Here is a 13,827-nt window from a genome sequence, read left to right on the forward strand (position 1 = left end):
TGAGACATCATACCAAAATGTGTGGGATACAGCCAAAGCAGTAATTAGGGGAAGTTTTATATCTCTACAGGCCTACCTGCATAAAAGAGAGAAAGAGAGGGCCAACGAATTGGGTTTACAACTAAAATTGCTAGAAAAGGAACAAATTAAAAACCCCCAGACAAACACAAAACTTGAAATTCAAAAAATAAAAGGTGAGATTAATAAAATTGAAAGTAAAAAAACTATTGAATTAATTAATAAAACTAAGAGTTGGTTTTATGAAAAAACCAACAAAATAGACAAACCCTTAGTAAACCTGATTAAAAAAAGGAAAGAGAAAAAGCAAATTGATAGTCTTGAAAATGAAAAGGGTGAACTCACCACTAATGAAGAGGAAATTAGAACAATAGTTAGGAGCTACTTTGCTCAACTTTATGCCGATAAATACGATAACTTAAATGAAATGGAAGAATACCTTCAAAAATACAGCTTGCCCAGATTAACAGAGGAAGAAGTAAGTAGTCTAAATAGTCCCATCTCAGAAAAAGAAATAGACCAAGCTATTAACCAAATTCCTAAGAAAAAGTCCCCAGGACCAGATGGATTTACAGGTGAATTCTACCAAACATTTAAAGAACAACTAACTCCAATGCTATGTAAACTATTTGAAAAAATAGGGATTGAAGGAGTCCTACCAAATTCCTTCTATGACACAGACATGGTACTGATACCTAAACCAGGTAGATCGAAAACTGAGAAAGAAAACTATAGACCAATTTCCTTAATGAATATTGATGCTAAAATCTTAAATAAGATATTAGCAAATAGACTTCAGAAAATCATCCCCAGGATAATACACTATGACCAAGTGGGATTTATACCAGGAATGCAGGGCTGGTTTAATATTAGGAAAACTATTAGTATAATTGACCATATTAATAATCAAATTAATAAAAACCATATGATCATCTCAATAGATGCAGAAAAGGCATTTGATAAAATCCAACATCCATTCCTACTAAAAACGGTTGAGAGTATAGGAATAAATGGACTATTCCTTAAAATAATAAGGAGCATATATTTAAAACCTACAGTAAACATCATATGTAATGGTGATAAACTAAAACCTTTCCCTGTAAGATCAGGAGTGAAACAAGGTTGCCCACTATCACCATTACTATTCAATATAGTACTAGAAACTCTAGCCTTGGCAATAAGAGCCGAGAAAGAGATCCAAGGAATTAGAGTAGGAAATGAAGAAATCAAATTGTCACTTTTCGCAGATGACATGATGGTATACTTAGAGAACCCCAAAGACTCTGCTAAAAAGCTATTAGAAATAATTCAGAATTTTAGCAAAGTCGCAGGATACAAAATAAATCCACAGAAATCCTCAGGATTTTTATACATTACCAACACAATCCAACAGCAAGAGATACAAAGAGAAATTCCATTCAAAATAACAGTCGATAGTATCAAATATTTGGGAATATATCTACCAAAGGAGAGTCAGGAATTATATGAGCAAAATTACAAAACACTTGCCACAAAAATAAAGTCAGATTTAAATAATTGGAAAGACATTCAATGTTCTTGGATAGGCCGAGCGAATATAATAAAGATGACAATACTCCCCAAACTAATCTATTTATTTAGTGCTATACCAATCAGACTCCCAAGAAACTATTTTAATGACCTAGAAAAAATAACAACAAAATTCATATGGAAGAATAAAAGGTCGAGAATTGCAAGGGAACTAATGAAAAAAAAGTCAGAGGAAGGTGGTCTAAGTGTACCTGATTTAAAGCTATATTATAAAGCAACAGTCACCAAAACCATTTGGTATTGGCTAAGAAATAGACTAGTTGATCAGTGGCATAGGTTAGGTTCACAGGACAAGATAATGAATAAAAATAGCAATCTAATCTTTGACAAACCCAAAGATCCCAAATTTTGGGATAAGAATTCATTATTTGACAAAAACTGCTGGGAAAACTGGAAATTAGTATGGCAGAAACTAGGCATGGACCCACATTTAACACCACATACTAAGATTAGATCAAAATGGGTCCAAGATTTAGGCATAAAGAACGAAATCATAAATAAATTGGAGGAACATGGGATGGTTTACCTCTCAGACTTGTGGAGGAGGAAGGAGTTTGTGTCCAAGGGAGAACTAGAGACCATTATTGATCACAAAATAGAACATTTTGAATACACCAAATTAAAAAGTTTCTGCACAAACAAAACTAATGCAAACAAGATTAGAAGGGAAGTAACAAATTGGGAAAACATTTTTACAGTTCAAGGTTCTGATAAAGGCCTCATCTCCAAAATATACAGAGAATTGACTTTAATTTATAAGAAATCAAGCCATTCTCCAATTGATAAATGGTCAAAGGATATGAACAGACAATTTTCAGATGATGAAATTAAAACTATTTCCACTCATATGAAAGAGTGTTCCAAATCACTATTGATCAGAGAAATGCAAATTAAGACAACTCTGAGGTATCATTACACACCTGTCAGATTGGCTAAGATGACAGGAACAAATAACGATGAATGTTGGAGGGGCTGTGGGAAAACTGGGACACTGATGCATTGTTGGTGGAGTTGTGAAAGAATCCAACCATTCTGGAGAGCAATCTGGAATTATGCGCAAAAAGTTATCAAAATGTGCATACCCTTTGACCCAGCCATACTACTACTGGGCTTATACCCCAAGGAACTACTAGAGAAGGGAAAGGGTCCTGTATGTGCCAAAATGTTTGTGGCAGCCCTTTTCATAGTGGCTAGAAGCTGGAAGATGAATGGATGTCCATCAATTGGAGAATGGTTGGGTAAACTATGGTATATGAATGTTATGGAATATTATTGTTCTATAAGAAATGACCAACAGGAGAAATACAGAGAGGCTTGGAGAGACTTACATCAACTGATGCTGAGTGAAACGAGCAGAACCAGAAGATCATTATACACTACAACAATGATACTGTACGAGGATGTATGCTGATGGAAGTGGATTTCTTCAACATAGAGAAGAACTAATCCAATTCCAATTGATTAATGATGGACAGAACCAGCTACATCCAGAAAAGGAACACTGGGAAATGAATGTAAACTGTTATTTTTACCTTCTGAATCCAATTCTTCCTGTGCAACAAAAAATTCGGTTCTACAAACATATATTGTATCTAGAATATACTGTAATATATTTAACATATATAAGACTGCTTGCCATCTGGGGGAGGGGGTTGGGGGAGGAAGGGAAAAAATCTGAATAGAAGTAAGTGCAAGGGATAATGTTGTAAAAAATTACCCATGCATATGTACTGTCAAAAAATGTTATAATTATAAAATAAAATAAAAAATTAAAAAAAAAAAAAAAAAAAAAAGACTCCCAAGGGTAAAGATTTTTAGTTAATAGAAAAATGTAAGCCACTAAATTGGTTGAGGTGCCCTGTGCTTTCTCCTTCCCCACCCCCACTGCTTCCCCTAGTGCTCTTAGGCTTGTTGATCATGTGCTTCAATCATATAGCTACCTTGACTTAGAAAATGTAATTTTCTTTGGACAAATATTATGACTTCAGACAAATTCCCAAATAAAAGCATTTTGATCTTACTATCCAAGAGTCTTCCTAGGCATGACTCTTCCTCTTTTCTGACTCCTCCAGCTGCTTTCCTGGGCTCCTATTGCACCACCATCTGGAACAATCAGAATAGTTTTTCATTTCCTGAACTGTTTCATGTGTTTTGGCTCTTGGGTCTGCAACTAGGCTTTATGTAAACTCCTTAAGAGTAAGTGCCTAGAGAGTGACTTATTGAAAGTCTTAGAGCTAGAAAGTAAGAGGTATTCAAACCCAGGCTCTTGTACAAAATCCAACACTCCATTGCATTTTTGTTGTTCACTTGTATCTATTTGTGATCTCATGGACCCTAGGACCTTCTATCCTCTCTATCTCTTAAAGCCTGTTCAAATATATATTCATTATTTTCACAATACTATCTATAGATCTTATTCTCTACCATTCTCTTTCTTCTTTTGCCTTCAAACTTTCCCAAAATCATGGATAAATATCTGTTGATTTGATTGTAAGTAAAGAACAGAAACTATGGCCATTGAAAGCAGAACAAAATATTTCATAGATTAAGAGGAGAGATTGAGAGTCCTGGCTTTGTTAGAAAATAATGATTAGTGACTTTTCCCCAAATGTTATCATTTAAATGTCCATCATCCAGGATTTGGTTATACTGGTCTTGCTACCCTACCTTCTCCTCACCCAAGTAAACATCTATTCTGAAGTATTCTATTAAATTAAAATGAACTTTACTTTTTTATTTTGTTAAGTTTTTATATAATATTCATGTATTCTTTACATTTAGAATATCAGTAATCTCAACAACACATATTATAATGTTTAATGAAAAGGGAATATTCCTTAGATGAAAAGTAAAAACATTACATTTTTTATCCTACTAACAAAGGAGTTAGTGTCCTTCAGAAAGTTAGAAGAATGTTATCTAGATATCAGAGATTTCACATTTGTCATCATAACACTCAAGAATACTGCTCAATCAATATTAAAATTCAATTGGGAAATGTTTAACAACATAAATAAAAATATAAGACAACATAGCTAGTGTTAATTTGTGTTTTTTTAAGTCAATATGCCCAGCCAAGATTCTGAAGTTAACACCATTGATGTAGCCCAACTCCTTATTTTTTAGAAGAATAAACCAATATTCATAGAATTGAAATTACTTGCCCAATGTCACATAGCTCATTACTAGAAAACCTTGAACCAAAACTCTATTATGCCATGATGCATCATCTCATCTTCAAAATAAAGGGACTAAAACTATGTATAGAAATGTAATCAGTCAACTGCTTAATAGTTAGAAGTCTATACCTACATATCAATAATCATTTGTTGGCATTTACATGTCAGATAGGATAGAGAGATAGAATATTAATGCGAGCATGATTGTGTAATGAAGAGCTTCAAATCAATTTAGTGGGCAGATAGGTGGTATAGAATGAGTTCAATTCTATCCTCAGATACTTAGTAGCTATGTGACCCTAGGCAAGTCACTTTAAATTGTTTTCCTTAGTCTTTTCATCTGAAAAATGAGCTGGAGAAGGAAATGGCAAACTACTCCAATATTTCTGCCAAGAAAACCCCAAAAGGAGTCATAAAGAGTTGGATTCTACTGAAAAAATGACTGAATAATCAGTTTCATGAATTATAAGATTAGATTTTATTTGGAAACATCTGACACAAGATCAGGCAAATATGCTCATTATAGGTAAAAGAACTTTGGACACTTCTCTCACTGATTCCCATTGATTGGCACTAACCCTAACTATGATTGGTTACTGAGAGTTGGGGAAACCTTCTAGAGAAAACCTAAATTACAAAATGTCACCATGAGTCTAGGAGGAGACTGTGTGTGATCTTATGAAAGAGAGATTTCACCAGAAGATCAAGACATTGCTTACATAACAATGTTAAACTTAGTTGCCTTCTGAAGGGGGAATTAGTTGATTATTTGAGTGTTTGAGATGGTTCTTTCTATATCTTTCCATGGATTTCTATTTTTGCATCTTTTGAATTTTTACAGGGTAAAAGAATGTCCCATACTTGATGTATATTTATTTCTTTAAATGCCTAAGAATACCCTATTGACTGATATGTGACTGCATTTGGAGAAACCTAGGCACAGGATAGACTATAAATATATGTAGAGTTTTTCCATCCGCCTGAATCACAAATCAGAGAAAGATAATAATCTTCTTAGGGTTAGCATCCCTTCCAAAACTGATCACTTTTCATATGAACCCAGAGATGTTTATTGGAGGAAAGTGTCCTTTACCTGTGAGATAGTTATAGATCTATATATATAGAGAGAGATACATATATAGATAAAGGACAATTTGGCACACTAGATAGAGAGAGTTAGCCTTGGAGTCATGAAAATATTAGTTCAGGTCCTATTCCTGACACATACTGGCTGTCTGACCATGGATTTAACCTCTTAGTGTCCCAAACAATTCTTTAAGACTATAAATTGTGGAGTGTTGCCAATATATCTGATGAAAGAAGTTTCCTGATGGAAAGTTTGCTAACCAAATAAAATTGCAAATCTGGATGCATACACTAACATATCCTCTCTCTCTCTCTCTCTCTCTCTCTCTCTCTCTCTCTCTCTCTCTCTCTCTCTCTCTCTCTCTCTCTCTTTCTCTCTCTCTCTCTCTCTCACACACACACACTCTCTCTCTCTGTCTCTCCCTCTCTCTTCTCTTCTCTTCTCTCTATCTTTCTATTTCTCTCTCACACACAGATAGACATAGATATACAAATATATATAGATATAGATATATTTCTGAACTCTGTTAATCTTATTTTGGAGACTTCTCATAGTGTCCTATGTAGTTGCACAATCATCACTATCACTAATATTTTGCAATAATTTTATGACTTCAAATAAAAAATACTTGATAATGATTACAATGATCTTTCCTTTAAGAACTCATGACAACATGAAATCTGGCAGTTATTCCCTTTTAATTTGGTGGAAAGCTTTGCAAAAATGACAGATTATATTCCATTTTCAGGATGTGATTAAGCAGCTAGTAGATGTTTCAGACTTCTTGTTTCTTCACTGATTTAATTCTTTGGACAAGTTTTCTGTTCATTAACATTTCTGCCAGAAATAGCAGATATGGAATTCTATTTGATAAATTTTGCTAGTTGTGAGGTAGTGTGGTCCACAGTTTTGTAGAAGAGATGGCCGGCTAACTGAATTTTTCCTACTTAGATAACAGGAATCAACTAAAACAGTCAATATAATTCTGTATAACCTTCTTCCTTCTTCTAGCCAGTCCCTTCAAAACAGGTCAGTCTTCTTTCCATGGACTATATGTCCTTTTGTTAATTAAAGAAGTTTAGTGACACAGATGATCATTGAGATTTTGCCATGCATATTGATGGCAACACAGAAAAACAGTTCCTTAGGGTGGGGAGAACTCTAAAGATTTTGACATGTTTAAGACCATATATACCAAATTGAGATTACAAATGGTATGTTTTTTTATTATCAAATTTTTCTCTTCAGTTCATGTAGATGGTACTACCAATGAGTGTGTTATTATTTAGAAATCTTTGCATTTCTTCATCTCCTCACTCCATATCCATTCCTACCTCTCAGAATGTTTTTCAGTTTATATTAGGCATGGACAACATCAAAGCCACATTTACACTCACCAAATATAATATCTACCTGGCTTATTGAACTTCTATTTCAATCACTCGCACTCAGGCCCCATTAGACAAACTACTTTGAGAACATTACAGAATCTTCTAGTAACAGTGATTCATTGATTATATTGAATTTTGTGCATTGGGTAGATGGACAATATGAATTTGCTATCCTTCCATGTTTATAGCCTTCTTTTCTGTACCACCAACTCCCCTACACATACACCCCCCCTTCACAAAAAGGAAAGAAAGAGAAAAAAGAAGAAAAAGTAGCTAGGAAGAATATAATAAAGAACAGGGGCATGAAGTCTAATTTCTAACTCAAATCATTGAAAAGATTTTTTGTTTTTATTTGATTTTCTGACAAGGAGGAACTCATTAATAGTAAATCTTGAAAGAGAGAGAGAATAAGGTGGTATACTAGTCCACAAATGACAACTAGTGAACAAGCTTGCACACTCTTACATAGTTACACCAGCCTTGCCTCTAGAACTTTAACTTCAAATACCTTCCAACCACATAACTCTTTATACCACCCCCTCCACTAAACAATGTATCAGGGTTTCTTCCCTTTAAAGTATCCCTCCCCGGAGTGTCATTTCATTGTTTCTTGGATTTGACATAAGTGCATTGGTTCCATCATCCTTTCCCAAAGAAACCGTCAGCACATATTGGTTGGCTTTGTGGCATGGGGGAAAAAGCTCTTCCTGATGTCTGTTATGAATTTATTTGTGCTTTATTTAGGGTGTATCCCTCCTTTGTTCTGTCATACGCGTTGGGCTGAAAGTAATCATCCAGCCTGAAATTCATCTATAGCCAGGCCTCCATGTAAATTACAGAGAGAGATGACAAATTTCATGGCCTGGTTATGGTAAAAATGGCAAATTTCACAGTTTGTCATGGATTAATAGAAAGGGAAAACAAACATAAATGAAGTCATCCCAATTGTTAGGAATGATTCTGGAGTGACTATCAGATGAATTTAAACAATGCAATGGAATTCAAGTCCTTCAACACGCAACCCATGATTTCAAATTTAATAAAGGAAGCTTGTAGTTTCAAACTAAAAAAAAAATCTAATAAAAACCCCAAACCATACCAAAGAGACAAGTCTCCAAAACCCACATGCTTTAACATAAGTCTGTGGTGATAAGAGAAGAACCCAAACACCATAGACTTAGATTTAACCTATTTCACAGACCAAAAATGCATCACTATTACATTTTCATGGTGGACCATGGATTGAAGATTTTAGGGGCTTTTGTGACAACATGATAAATGAGGAGCTTTATCTGCATGTTTGGAAATGCTATATAGCTCAGTGGGCCACCTGGAAAGTATCTTTAAAAGATTAAGGATCTGAGTCCCATCCTCAAAGTTTATTCTCTGTAGTTCCAATTTCAACTTCATTTCTTTTCTTTGCTCCTTCTCAATTACAACTTTGACCTTATGAAGCTATGTCGACCAGAACTGCGATCATAATGGTATTCCAAGGATGGTCTTAGGAGAGAATTGGGTGATCCGTCATCATCTCTTTAGACTCATATTCCACTACTCAGGCCTTTAATCCTAGAATTCCTGTGGCTTTGGTAACTGTTTCCCCACATTGTCTGAACATTCTCAAAAGAATTACTCATTGTTCTAAAAGTCTGGACAGAGTTTTCAGAATGTATCTCATTTTTGCGCCTATAATGTGGTTATGACCCATGAGTTTCTTTGAATTTTATAGTACATTCTTGCTCACTGTCTGAATAGAATAAATACATACATAGGTTGCGTCTATTTGTGTACATTGACTTTGAATGGAACTAAAAGAGGCACAAAGATCCTGATTCATTCAGTCTGAAGAAATTTGTTTAATGAGCATTAGAAACTAATGCTTTGAGATTTCTTCTGCTCACAAAATTCACCCATTGGACTACCAAAAATCCTACATACTATATATGACAGTAATATCTAATTCTCTTACCAATCACCAATCAATCAGGAAACAATTATTAAGTACTTACTATGTGCCAGGGAGAAGAAATGAAATAATTCCCACTCTCAAGGAATTTTTATTAAAATGGGTAAGACCACAAGCAGACATATAAAAATAAATACAAAGTAGTTTGAAAGATAGGGCTCTAAGACTAGAAAGGATCAAGAAAGATTCCACATGAAAGATGGCGCTTGAGCTACGTTTTGAAGAAAGAGAGAGATTTTCTTCAGCAGAGGTGAGGAAACATAATCAGACAAAAGTGTAGAAGAGAGTTGGAATGTTGTACTGGAAAACAGAAAGAAAGCCAATAATTTACAATTAGATTGGAAGAGTATGTAGAGGCCAAGTTTTGAAAGGTATTAGAAAAAAGCAAAGAGAATATCTAAAGAAATGGAACAAACCATAAATGAAAACAGCATCAGTACCAGATGGATTTTCAAATGCATTTTAAAAAACACTTAATGATCAACTAATTCTAATATTAAATAATTTAAAATAGGAAAAGGAGTCTTACCAAACTTCTTTTATAAAAGAAATATGATGATGATACCTAAATCAGAAAGAACAGAAAGAGAGAAGTAAAATTATATACCAATTTGATTAATTAGCCAAAATAATTAATCCATTATCCAATTTGTACAAATATCCTAAATAAAATACTAGCTAGGAGACTACAACAATATATTACAAAAATTATACATTGAAATGAATAGAACAACTTTGAATGATTAAATCATTTTTAATATTATAATAACTCAAATCTGTAATGTTCTTGCCAAAATGTAGTATTCTCGCCAAAATGTAATGTTCTCCTTTTTGGTTTTCTTAGGATCTCTGGGGGTCTTGGGAGCAGGCTTCCTTTCAGTACAGTAATCACCACAAGTGCAGCCAGGTGTTAAAGTCCAAATCCTTTATTATCTCCTTCAAAGTCTTGTCTCCTTCACTTGGGGCTCAGCTAGTTTTGCTGGAGGCCTATCTCTCTCCTTGGTTCTGAGAGCTTGAGCTCCCGCCTGCCTTCTCTGACTTGGGAATCTTCCCAACTCCAAAGGTTTGTGCTTCAGCTTGCAGCCACCACAAAGGTAGACGATGGAATAAATCTGTCTCAGCCTCCAAGAGCTTCTAGTGTACTTGTCTCTTTTGGCTCTGAGAGCTTCTTGCTTATATGCTCTATACTGAGTATAAACCTGTAACATGCCCTCCTGGCAGTTACAATTATTAGTCTGCCCTAGGCCCAATAGAGTACCTTTGACCACTGACTTTTGCAGTGTCAACTCTACCCGACTCGCCTCCTCTGAGGCCTTCAAAGGTCTCTGGCCATGATCTCTTGAATCTATAGTTTAATAACCAGTAGCACACTCAAGGACAGCCACATGTAATCTTAAAATCCTTTATTATACCTACTCACATAATGCCCTGACTTATCAGCTTCCTAGTGAACACCTGGTCTGAAGACCCACGTGTTCTCTACCAAACTCCTTACCTCTTGGCTATCCATCAGCTTGGCTTGGCTTGGCTACCCCAGGTTACGGAGCCAGGTTAAAGAGAGCGACTGCTATCTGCAGTGGGCTTATAAAGGGCCTGTGAGGTCATACACACACAGCCAACCAGCAAAAGAGCCATCACCCATTACAAAGCTATCTCAATATGGACAGAATCCCACCCACAGGACAGTCCTACATCCACTGAGAATACTTATGGGCCACTCAAATCTCCTGTTGCGCTGTGCCCGCCACTACAAAGGTGGATGATGGAATGAATCTGTCTCAGCCTCCAAGAGCTTCTAGTGTACTTGTCTTTTTTGGCTCTGAGAGCTTCTTGCTTATATGCTCTACACTGAGTATAAACCAATCATTGTATCACTAGGAAACCATTATTTGTTGTAGGATTAAATCAATGCTAAACTAGCTTTAACCATTGTCTTTTCAATTCCACTTAGTACTTTGTAAACATTCTTTATTTCAAGTTCAGAGTTCTGATCCATAACACAAATCAAGTATAAATAACCTATGAAGAAAGAAGCTATCCACATTGAATGAAAGAACTGATCAACATAAGTACACACACATATAATGGTCACTTTCTCTAAGGCAGGATGTTAAAAGAAGATAGGCAAAAAAAGCAGAGCACAAAAGAAAACTTAGAAAGAAACAGAAAAATAGAACATCTTTGAAAATAATGTGAAATATTTATTACATAGTTTAAAAAAACAGGAAGTGTGAAATGGAAATTCATGATTTTATATTGAAGTTTCTTTTTTATGTTGTGCTATGTACATGGAAATTATTTCTGTCTTTTTGTATTAAAGTTCAATTTTAATATATTTTTTTAAAATTAAAAAACTAAGCAGGGGATTTTTTTTTATTCTAGAGGCAATAGGAGTCACTGAAGTTTATTACAAAGGAAAGTCACACATTCAGCTCTGTTCTTAAGGAAAATAATTTTGGCAACAGTGTGAAGGACAGACTGAAATAAGGTAAAACAGGATAGGAAGATCATTTAGGAAGCGAAGCAGTTGTCAAAATTTGAGAAATGAAGAGGATCTGAAATAAGAGCATAATTCTTGGATGGAGACTAGAGATCAGCTACAAAAGGTTTTGTGGAAGTAGAAACAACAGGATGGAATAACTGATTGGTTAGAATGGCCAGGAAAATTAAGGATTCAATGGTAGTCAATAAGGTTACAGACCTTAAAGATTAAAAAAATGGTGGGAGCGTCAAGAGAAATAGAAAAGTGTGGAGGAGGGTGACTTTTGGATGCAAAGACAATGCGTTCTATTTTGAACATGCTGAGTTTGAAGTGTCTCTGGAACATCCAACTCAAATTGTCTAATAGACAATTGATTATGAGGGACTGAAGCTCAGGGGAGAGACCGACCCTGATTATATAGATCTTGGAGTTAAGAACATAGAGATTATGATTAAACTCATATGATACAATGAGATCACTGAAAGAGAAAAGAGTGGGGAGACAGAATTTTGATGAATACTCACATTTACTGGGTATGATCTGGATGAAGTGGCCAAAATAATTAACAAAGAAAGGTTCGATATATAGGAAGAAAAAAAAAAAAAAAAGAAAAGAAAATACAGTGACATTGAAGTGCAAAAAGGAGAGAAATCCCTAAGATGAAAAGTGCCTAGGAGAAGGAGCAGGTCAATTCTTCGAGAGTCTTCTCAGCTGTGAAGTCTTCTTCAACATCTGAAGGAGTTGCTAAGCAGTCTTTGCTGACAAAGATGTTCCTTGTGGATGGGGAATGAAATAAATTGGAGGCAAGAGGGAAGAGGAAAGAAATCAGACAATGCAACTGCCTCTCAATCTCCTTGTATCATCACTATCCTCTCATATAAAGAGATCCATTTTACAGATCTGAATTAGACCCACTGGAAGGTGGGTCCTGTATCACAACATATGGCACCTGAATGTGGGGCATGAGAAGCACAGGAATTACAAGCAGCAGCAACATTTGATAACTGTTAGTGAGTAGGATCCTCCCACAGTTCCTTCAGTAATCAGCAGGGAAGGAAAGGTAGAAGAGACCCAGTAAGATTTTTTTTTCGTCGGGGTACAAAAATGGGCCAACACATCAAAGGACCAAGCCAGGAGACTGATGAGGGACTTAAATGCCTATTTTGACTATAGTCCTCTTCTCTGTTTGAAAGTTTGCCTTGACTTGAATCAGAAAGATTCCTAATTTACTCACTACCAGCTGTATGATTCTAGGCAAATCTCTTTGCCTCTCTCTACCTCAGTCTTCCTCCCAGGTTTATTATAAGGATCGAATGAGTTAACATCTGTAAAATAAAGCCATGTAAAACCTAAAATACATAAATTTTATGTATTTAAAGCAAGAAGCTAAACTTCTAAAAATCATTCCAGATCCTGAAATTCTATCAGCTCAGTTTTTTTCCAGTCATGTCTGACTTTTTGTGACCTAAATTTTCTTGGCAAAGATATTGGTGTGGTTTGTTATTTTCTTCTCTAGCTCATCTTACAGATGAAGAAACTGAGGCAAATAGAGTTAAGTGACTTTCCCACAGTCAGATAGCTATCAAGTGTCTAAAGTTGGATTTGAACTCAAGAAGATGAGTCTTCCTGATTCTAGACATGGCACTGTACCCACTGTGCCACCTAGCTGTTTCCAGAATTCTTAAGATAGTTTGAATTATTGATAAAGAGAGGGGACAAGAAGCCCTGTGAAGTTTTCTTAAGAAAAGGAAATCTGCTTTTAAAATTCCCTAATGAATAAGACATCATGATAGATTATTATATTAAGAGCAATAGCTAATGTCAGCTTTAAAAATTATAGTCAATTCAACACATATGCTTATCTGAAAACTAGAGATGGATACAGCAGCAGGGAGAAAAAAGATCTTATTCTTATCCTTAACTCTACTGGGAAATCAATTGTACATGTAGTGGTAGAAGAGACATAATGATCTTCTCCTCTCTTTGAATTCCATCTGAACTTTAACAGCTCGAATCTCTCCCACACTTTCATAATTGGACCTTGGGAATTGTTTTCAAATCATTTCTTCCATGAACAACTTAGCTCTCCAGAGGGACAGTATCATATAGTGGACAGAGTGCTAAATTGCAGTCAT

General features: G+C 35.3%; 1 long non-coding RNA gene across 1 annotated transcript in view; it reads right to left on the reverse strand.

The window, feature by feature from the left end:
• Window positions 1–13,827, reverse strand: part of LOC141553256 (uncharacterized) — a 108,184-nt gene that overhangs the window by 69,257 nt on the left and 25,100 nt on the right. Inside the window, exon 4 of the long non-coding RNA XR_012485353.1 lies at window positions 9,740–9,775. This is a non-coding gene — a long non-coding RNA (uncharacterized LOC141553256). The remainder of the gene's footprint in view (window positions 1–9,739; window positions 9,776–13,827) is intronic.

This window comes from Sminthopsis crassicaudata, chromosome 2 (genome assembly GCF_048593235.1).
Source record: "Sminthopsis crassicaudata isolate SCR6 chromosome 2, ASM4859323v1, whole genome shotgun sequence".
In the NCBI taxonomy this organism is placed as follows: Eukaryota; Metazoa; Chordata; class Mammalia; order Dasyuromorphia; family Dasyuridae; genus Sminthopsis; species Sminthopsis crassicaudata.